The following is a 9,849-nucleotide window of genomic DNA, read 5'->3' as shown; positions in this document are numbered from 1 at the left end:
AGTTGCCTCACAACTACTTCCTTCTAAATGGTATATTTTACCTTTCAATGGATCAATTTTGCTAGTTTTGTAAACGACTTGAAAATTCATTATCGATCTAGAAGCACTAAATTGAAACCAAGATATAAGAGATTAAAAAATTAACACCAAATCGCCTCAATAGGTAGATATTCAACAAGTTTTACCCTCCATAGCCAATTAAAAACAAATAATAATGTGAGTGGGATCCTCTTTTATAGAGGAGGCCTCAACAACCCTCTTATTACAATACTATTTTCATCTCCTTAGATATATCTTAGGATATGTCACAAAAGACTTGTCCTCCAACAAACTATGAGGACAAGGTCAATTAAATGAGACCACAAAACATGTAATCTTACAACACGATTTGACTTTAGATGATGTGATTCTTGTAGGTTTTAACCTCGTATAGAAATTACTTGCATATGAATTCTAAAAACAGAAAATAAATAATGGTGAGAGCATAAAACATAAAACAGATATACACAAAGATTTTCCCTTGGATCCCAAAATCAGGACTACCAGATTGATTTTTCATTATATTAATTTCAATGTTACAATACATATATACATGCCGAAGCATTCATAAACCCTAATCCATTAACCCTGGATTAGAACATAACTGTATTTCCCTTGATCAGATCTTCAAAATACCATGGACAAAAAACCGTCATGCCCAAAACCATAGGTAGGCATGCCCACCTAATATAGGTTCGGAAAACAATTTTCCCGGGGTGCTGCCCCGAACCCCGTCCAGGGGTGCTATTGCCCCCTTGCTTACCCTCCGACGAGGGGGGCAGCCACCCCCCTTGTGACCCCCTTGCTGTGACCAATGCAATGTACAGGGGGCTATCGCCCCCCTATGAGCCCCCGCGCGTGGGGTAGTCGTGGAAAGAATATAACGCACACCCAACATTCTCCTACTTGTTGTTTTATTTCCACAAGGGGGCCACATGAGAGCTTAATCATTGATCTAGCCCCGCAATGCCCATTTTTTCTCTACACCAAGAGAACTTCTCAGTGCTCACAGACTTTGTCAATGCAACTGAAGTATTCTTCAAAGTGTCCACCTTTACCAGCAACACCTTTTTGTCCTCAACCATATCCCTCACAAGGTGATACTAGACATCAATGTGATTTGTCTTTGAATGATAAGCAGGGTTCTTTGCCAATAAATTTTCACTTTACTTGTCACAGTCTATCCTTATACCTCGTTGTACTAACCCCATACGTGAACAAAATATTTGCAACCAAACTGCTTCCTTCCTTGCATGAGTGGCTGCCATGTATTCTGCCTCTGTAGTTGAAAGTGCCACTACAAATTGTCTCTTACTCATCCAACTGACTGCACCTCCAAATAGGTTAAACACACACCCACTTGTAGATCTTCTCTGATCTAGATCTCCAGCCTAGTCTGCATCAACAAAACCAAAAATGTCAAAAACTCTGTCTAATCATGGTCTTCCTTGATAACACAAACAATAATCATTAGTGCCATGCAAATACTTGAAAACCCACTTCACTGTTGTCCAATGCTCCTTTCCTAGTTTTGACATAAACGTGCTCAATAATCCCACTGCATGTGCAATGTTTAGTCTAGTACATACCATTACATACATCAGCCTACCGAATTCACTTGCATATGGAACATGGGACTTGTCCTCTTCCTCTTCTTGTGTCTTGGGACATTGCTCAATAGATAACTTTACACCTACAAGAATAGGAACCTTACCCGGTTACTATCCTGCATATTAAACCTCTGTAGTTTTGTCTCGACATACTTCCTCTAGTTTAACTAGAGCTTCCTCTTTTCCCTATCTCGTTTAATTTCCATGCCCAAAATATAGTTTACAACACCAATATATTTCATGTCGAATTTGGAGTAAAATTGGGTCTTCAAATCCTGGATAATTTCTTTGTCCTTTCCAACCAACAACATATCATCCACATATAAGACTAAATAAATAACACAGTCACCAATTAATTTAAAATACACACAATGATCTGCTTTGATTTTGGTGAAGCCAAGTCCTTGTATATATGTATCAAATTTCTGATACCACATCCTTGGTGACTGTTTTAACCCATACAAAGACTTTTTTAACCTTCATACCAATTCTTTCTTACCCTTCACCGCAAAGCCTTTAGGTTGCTTCATGTAGATCTCTTCTTCGAGATCCCCGTGAAGAAATGTTGTCTTCAAAACCATCTGTTCTACTCAAAAGCAAAAGCAACAACAACAAATAAAAGTAATCTAATAGAAGCTACCTTGGCAACAAGAGAAAAAATATCACCAAAATCAATTCTTGACACCTAGGAATAACCTTTTGCTACCAACTGAGCTTTGTATTTCTCCACCTTGCCTTTTGCATTCATCTTCTTCTTAAACACCCATTTGTTGTCAATGGGTTTCCTTCCAGTCGACAACTCCACCAGATCCCAAGCCCCATTTTTGTGCAAAGATTCCATTTCATCAACCATGGCCTCTTTCCAGAGTTTTCCATCCTCTGAATCTATTTCTTCCCTCAAAGTTCTGGGATCATCATCAGTAATAGATAAAGCAAAATTTGAACAAAAAGCAGATGGACTATACCTTTCTGGCTATCTTCTTTCTTGAACTGATCTTCTCACAGCTGGAGTTTGTGGCTCTTCATCTTTTGATTCATCTTCTGATGTATAGTATGATTCTTCCTCCGTTAGCTCAAACTCTATCCTCAGGTTCCTTTGGTAGGAATTCATGTTTAATAACATCTTTCACCTCTCTAAACACCACATCTCGGTTGTACACAACCTTCCTTGTTTCTGGGTTCCAAAGCTTATAACCTTTTAAACCATCCTTATACCCAATAAAGATGCACCTTTCAGATTTACTATCCAACTTAGTTATTTTCTCCTTTGGAACATGTACATATGCATCACATCCAAATACCCTCAAATGTGAAAGAGAATTTTTCTTACTAGTCCATACCTCTTGTGGAGTCTTATCGTCCAACGATGATGAAGGTGATTTGTTGACCAGGTAACATGCAATTTCCACCGCCTCTGCCCAGAATTCCTGTCCTAACCTGGCATTACTGAGCATGCTTCTTGCCTTTTCCATCAACGTCATGTTCATTCTTTCTGCAACTCCATTTGCTGAGGTATGTATGGAGTAGTCTTTTTTCGTGCTATACCACACTTCTTACATAACTCTTCAAATTCCTTCTTGAAAAACTCTCCACTATTATCTGTCCTCAACAACTCTATCTTCTTCTATGTCTAGTTTTCCACCAGAGCCTTAAATTCTTTAAACCTGTCAAAGACTTCAGATTTCTTCCTGACGAAATATATCCATGTATTCCTTGAGAATTCATCTATAAATGATGCATAGTACATAGAATTACCCAATGATGTAACACAGGTCCAAACACATCACGGTGCACAAGCTCTAATATATGTTTCACCCTCTTAGCACCAGAGGGGAAACTAACCCGATTCTGCTTCCCATATACACAATTTTCACAGAAATCCAAAGATAAATTAGACATACCTTCTACCATACCATTACCATGAAGTATTTGAAGGCCCTTCTCTCCAATATGTCGAAGCCTTTAATGCCATAGCATGGTCTTTTCTCCAGAGCCCACTAGATTTTCTGCTCCACTCTCAGGAACCACAGAATTGTTGCACCCATAAATAACAATGCTACCTTGAAGCTTGGATAGAGTTCCAATCTGAACTCCTTGCATCAATACCAGTGCTCCTTGAACCATATTGTAGGTATATTTCTCGAACACTGTTTTTACACCTGCATCATCTAGTTTGCTTACAAAAATCATATTTCTAGCCAATGCAGGAATATGCAGAACACTGGGAAGTGTTCTAATCCTTCCACCTTGCAAATTCAACTTGACTTTTATGCGACTGACAATTCTAGTCTTTCTGTAATCCCCAAAGAAGGTCTCACCACCATCATATTTCTATTACTCGCAGAACCACTCCGTATGGGGAGTGAAGTGAAAGGATGCACCCAAATCAATCAACCATGCCTCATGATCTACATGTGTACTTGAAGAAGAAGCCAAGTAAACATCCCCACCTTCATCTAAGGTGGTTTTCACCTATGCAAAAGGAGCATCATCAGATCCCTTTCCTTTCTCAGGAGCTTTAGATTTATAGTCCCTTTTGAAGTGCCCTTCCTTTCTGCATTTCTAGCACACATTTACAAGTTTTCCTGGAGATTTAGATCTCCCACTCGAGGACTTATTTTTGTTTCTATTCTGGGACTGTCCTTGTATAGACAAGGCATCACCATTCTGGCCCTCCATATTTTTCTGTCTCATTTCCTCTGACAGTAATGATGAGACTGTTTCATCAAAATGCAAGGCAATTACATTGCTACCTATTGCAACAACCGGACTATCCCACGAATCTGGTAGAGAACACAACAAATTGATGCACTTATCTTCATCTGAAATTTTAATATCAACGGATAACAACTAGCTTACCATAGTATTAAGGGCGTTCAGATTCTCTATCACCGAGTGTCCATCCTTCATCCTCAGGTTATATAGCTTTTTCCGCAGGAACATTTTATTCACCAGAGACTTAGATTGGTACAAAGTCCCTAACTTGTCCCACAAAGCCTTCGTCGAAGCTTCCCCTGATACATTTAGAAATACTGAATCTAAGACACACAATCGTATTGTGCTCTCTGCCTTTCGATCCAACTTCAACCAGTCTTCAACTGACATTGCAGTTGGTTTAGTACCCAGATCTACTGCGATCCACTGATCTTTATCCACTAGCAGATCCTCCATCTTGATTTTCCATCACTCAAAACTATGACCATTACATTTATCAATCTCTCTCTTTCCACTGCTCGCCATCTTCTTTCACCAGAAGAATTGATCCCACAGATCTCCCACTGAACAGGGTCTACCACAGGTCCGAGCAAAACCCCTCAGCAACAAAGGCGTCCCCTTGAAGGCAAAACAACTCTGATACCAAATGTAGGTTTTAACTCCGTACAGAAAATACTTGCATATGAATTCTAAAAACAAAAAATAAACAATGGCGAGAGCATAAAACGTAAAACAAATATACACTTAGACTTTTCCCTGGATCCCAAAACTGGGACTACCAGATTGATTTTTCATTATATTCCTTTCAATGTTACAATACATATATATACATGTCGAGGCATCCATTAACCCTAGATTAGAACATAATTGTAGTTCCCTTGAACGGATCTACAAAATACCATGGACAGAAAACCATCATGCCCAAAACTATGTGTGAAATCCATGCACAAAACCATAGGTAGGTTCGCCCACCTAATATAGGGTCCAATTTTTTTTCCCGGGGTGCTGCCTCAGACCCCATGTAGGCAGACTACCTACTCCCTGCATACCCCCCAACAAGGGGGGTAGCCGCCCCCCCTACTGCGCCCTGCACAACGTACAAGGGGGGAATAGCCCCCCCGCACATAGGGTAGTCGTGGAAAGGATATCACACATCCAACAATTCTAAGAGTATTCAATATGTGTTTAAAGAAGGAAAAGTCCAAGGTGTAACTTCATAAATCACCAAATCTATTTTATAAGTTAAGTTATGTAGATTCCATATTAGAGAATAGATAAATATCAACCCAAGAAAGATAGATACGCTCTTTAAAATAATATGTATTATATTATAGATTAGGGTTTTATGACATTCAATGTGAAACATCCCAATATGCTCACAATGAGTCTGAATCAAAGATTATCGCTTATGAGATAATAGACTTAGAGTTGAATATGTAAATCCATATTAATGGTTTACTCGAGCTCTCTTAATAATAAAATATATATCAAAGGACACCCCCCTTGGCCTCTGGAGAGGTGATCAAAATAATTCAAGAGGAATTCATATTGAGGTGATGGTGATACAACTCCAATTCATTACCCCAAGATGGCATCAATAGTTGGGATTTTCATGTAATGCAGTTCTATATGTGTGCACTCTCTCTTTCTCATGTAATGTGTTTCCCACATAATCTCAATGAGTACTTCCCCTCATTTTGAAAATGTTACCTAAGTTAAATTAAATTCTTCAAGGCTTATGGCAAATCCAACAATAAACAATTGGTTATGAAAAGAAAAATCAAGTCACAAAGTGGAATTTCAAACCCATTGAAAAGGATAAAAATATCCTCCCAACCATTCAAGTTACACTTAATTGATGAGATAATTTAGCCAAGTGATTATGAGACAGAGTATTATCCTCTCTACCCAATTATTATTATTATTATTATTATTATTATTATTTTGTAAGTTAATTTTGCATTACCTCAAAATTTCACAATACATAATCCCAATTAACATAGTTCATACTATTATCAGTCTCAATTTTCCATAAGGCAAACCAAATCAATTGACTGATGATTTAATAACAAGTGTTAAAACAAAGTGTCTATTGTTGAAGACAACTAGAACTATCAAATACAGGTTTACATAAAGAAGAAAAAAACTAAAGCAAGACATATCAAGTGATTAAGAATCTATGGAGGTCACTGGCGCAGGGTCATGTTCACGGGTATCAATAGGAGTAGAAGGCTTGCACTCACATTGAAGATAGATTTCGAAGTGATCCAATTGAGCATCCATGCTAGCCAAACATGAGCGTTGATATCGTTACAGTCACTTTATCTCGTTCAAAGAAGAGATGGTATCATTACAATGTTCATGATTCTCTTTCAAGACTCTACGCAAAATCTATTTCAATTGCCAATGGAGGGTGAAAGAGTTCAAATATTGGTTATGTCTTCCCCTGGTATGACCAGGGTCAAGAATCCAATTGGCTATTTCCTCTGTAATCTTTGAGTGAGAGTATGTCTTGCGGTCATTAGCGGTGAGGGTTTCGAGCTAACAAATTTCTTCATGGATGTTAGGAGCAATGGCATAGTGAAATACGGTTGCGCTTCTTGTGCCTGAGCATGGGCACACGACTAGATTTACAATCATCTGACCCTAGAACCCTTGTAGCTATGCATGTGTTTCTGAGGCATTTTACACCAAGAGAGAAAAAATTGGGCAAGACAATTGACCCACAATAGACCCAGACTAGGGAAATTGAAATGAAATGGACTGAAACATAAGACAAGGCCAAAGGTATAGAGGATTCAAGGTATCCAAGCTTACAAAAAAACATAGGCCAAGTGACACCAAAGACACAGACAATCACCTTCAAGGAAAGAGCCCCCCTGTGCCAAGAAATAGTTGGTCCCAGTGAACCTCATAAATATTTAAAAGGAAACCACCAAACTTAGACCACAAGAATTCAGAGCCATAAAATAGACAACAAGGGAAGAGAGATGAGATTTTAACATGCTAATGTTGTCCCACTTCGGTAGAGCCAACAAATTATGAGAGATTGAGTATAAGGTGGCACCACCAACAGTTATTACCTTCAGTGGAATATTTGCATCTCTCGGTTATGTCTAACATCCGACTTCCCACGCGAGCAGATATTCCTTCAGGACTCAATGGTCACTTGAGTTTTCATGGAAGCCCAGGTCCCTGTCACTTCAATTCTAGAGGAAAGTGACCAAGTCTAGAGAAAAGGTTGAGGGTCACACCATTGAGCTATAAAATTTCCTCCATGTGTCATCCCAATAATGCCATATTGTTGAAACAATAATCCCACCAGCAAAGGGGAAGGAGGCCAGGCCCAACATAAATTATCAATAACAAAGTCTTGTTTCACAGGACAAGCTAGAGGAGGGAGATCGTCCATCATATAGAATGAGGAATAAATTTTGCATGTGTTATGCATGGGGTGGGCTGGCTATGCCACCCCCACTCTTAAATGCTATGGGAGACGGCAGGGTGTCAGGTGCCCCCCTCAAGCCCCATTTCCACATCGATCATCACCCCAATTGGGGGTTTATTATATTAATTTACCCAAGTTTTATTATTACTATTTTTATTATACAAAGGGAGATGTAACTAATTTTAAATTGTGTTTAAATTTTATTTTTATTTATTATTATTGTCTCTAATTGTCATGGAGGTTTTGAGATAGTTTTTTTATTTGTGTTTGATTTTTAAGTATAATTTTTAAATTATGTGTTAATTTCACACACACACATTTTTTTTTTTTCATGTATTTTTTAAATTTATTTATTTATAAAATATTGTAATTCTAAGCCTTAAAAGTGGAATTTATTTATAAAATATTGAACTTGGTCCCTGGTGAGCCACCCCGCCGCGGTGTTTTGCTTGGGCTTCATGAGCTGCATGGTCTCTAGGTGAGGCAATTTCCCAGTCTCAATTTTCCATAAGGCAAACCAAATCGATTGACTGATGATTTAATAACAAGTGTTAAAACAAAGTGTCTATTGTTGAAGACAACTAGAACTATCAAATACAGGTTTACATAAAGAAGAAAAAAACTAAAGCAAGACATATCAAGTGATTAAGAATCTATGGAGGTCACTGGCGCAGGGTCATGTTCACGGGTATCAGTAGGAGTAGAAGGCTTGCACTCACATTGAAGATAGATTTCGAAGTGATCCAATTGAGCATCCATGCTAGCCAAACATGAGCGTTGATATCGTTACAGTCACTTCATCTCGTTCAAAGAAGAGATGGTATCATTACAATGTTCATGATTCTCTTTCAAGACTCTACCCAAAATCTATTTCAATTGCCAATGGAAGGTGAAAGAGTTCAAATATTGGTTATGTCTTCCCCTGGTATGACCAGGGTCAAGAATCCAATTGGCTATTTCCTCTGTAATCTTTGAGTGAGAGTATGTCTTGCGGTCATTAGCGGTGAGGGTTTCGAGCTAACAAATTTCTTCATGGATGTTAGGAGCAATGGCATAGTGAAATACGGTTGCGCTTCTTGTGCCTGAGCATGGGCACACGACTAGATTTACAATCATCTGACCCTAGAACCCTTGTAGCTATGCATGTGTTTCTGAGGCATTTTACACCAAGAGAGAAAAAATTGGGCAAGACAATTGACCCACAATAGACCCAGACTAGGGAAATTGAAATGAAATGGACTGAAACATAAGACAAGGCCAAAGGTATAGAGGATTCAAGGTATCCAAGCTTACAAAAAAACATAGGCCAAGTGACACCAAAGACACAAACAATCACCTTCAAGCAAAGAGCCCCCCTGTGCCAAGAAATAGTTGGTCCCAGTGAACCTCATAAATATTTAAAAGGAAACCACCAAACTTAGACCACAAGAATTCAGAGCCATAAAATAGACAACAAGGGAAGAGAGATGAGATTTTAACATGCTAATGTTGTCCCACTTCGGTAGAGCCAACAAATTATGAGAGATTGAGTATAAGGTGGCACCACCAACAGTTATTACCTTCACTGGAATATTTGCATCTCTCGGTTATGTCTAACATCCGACTTCCCACGCGAGCAGATATTCCTTCAGGACTCAATGGTCACTTGAGTTTTCATGGAAGCCCAGGTCCCTGTCACTTCAATTCTAGAGGAAAGTGACCAAGTCTAGAGAAAAGGTTGAGGGTCACACCATTGAGCTATAAAATTTCCTCCATGTGTCATCCCAATAATGCCATATTGTTGAAACAATAATCCCACCAGCAACGGGGAAGGAGGCCAGGCCCAACATAAATTATCAATAACAAAGTCTTGTTTCACAGGACAAGCTAGAGGAGGGAGATCGTCCATCATATAGAATGAGGAATAAATTTTGCATGTGTTATGCATGGGGTGGGCTGGCTATGCCACCCCCACTCTTAAATGCTATGGGAGACGGCAGGGTGTCAGGTGCCCCCCTCAAGCCCCATTTCCACATCGATCATCACCCCAATTGGGGG

Source organism: Pinus tabuliformis, chromosome J (assembly GCF_031772625.1).
Source record: "Pinus tabuliformis cultivar Carrire ecotype Pingquan chromosome J, CPIR1, whole genome shotgun sequence".
NCBI lineage: Eukaryota > Viridiplantae > Streptophyta > Pinopsida > Pinales > Pinaceae > Pinus > Pinus tabuliformis.
Note: the sequence above shows the minus strand (reverse complement) of the source record.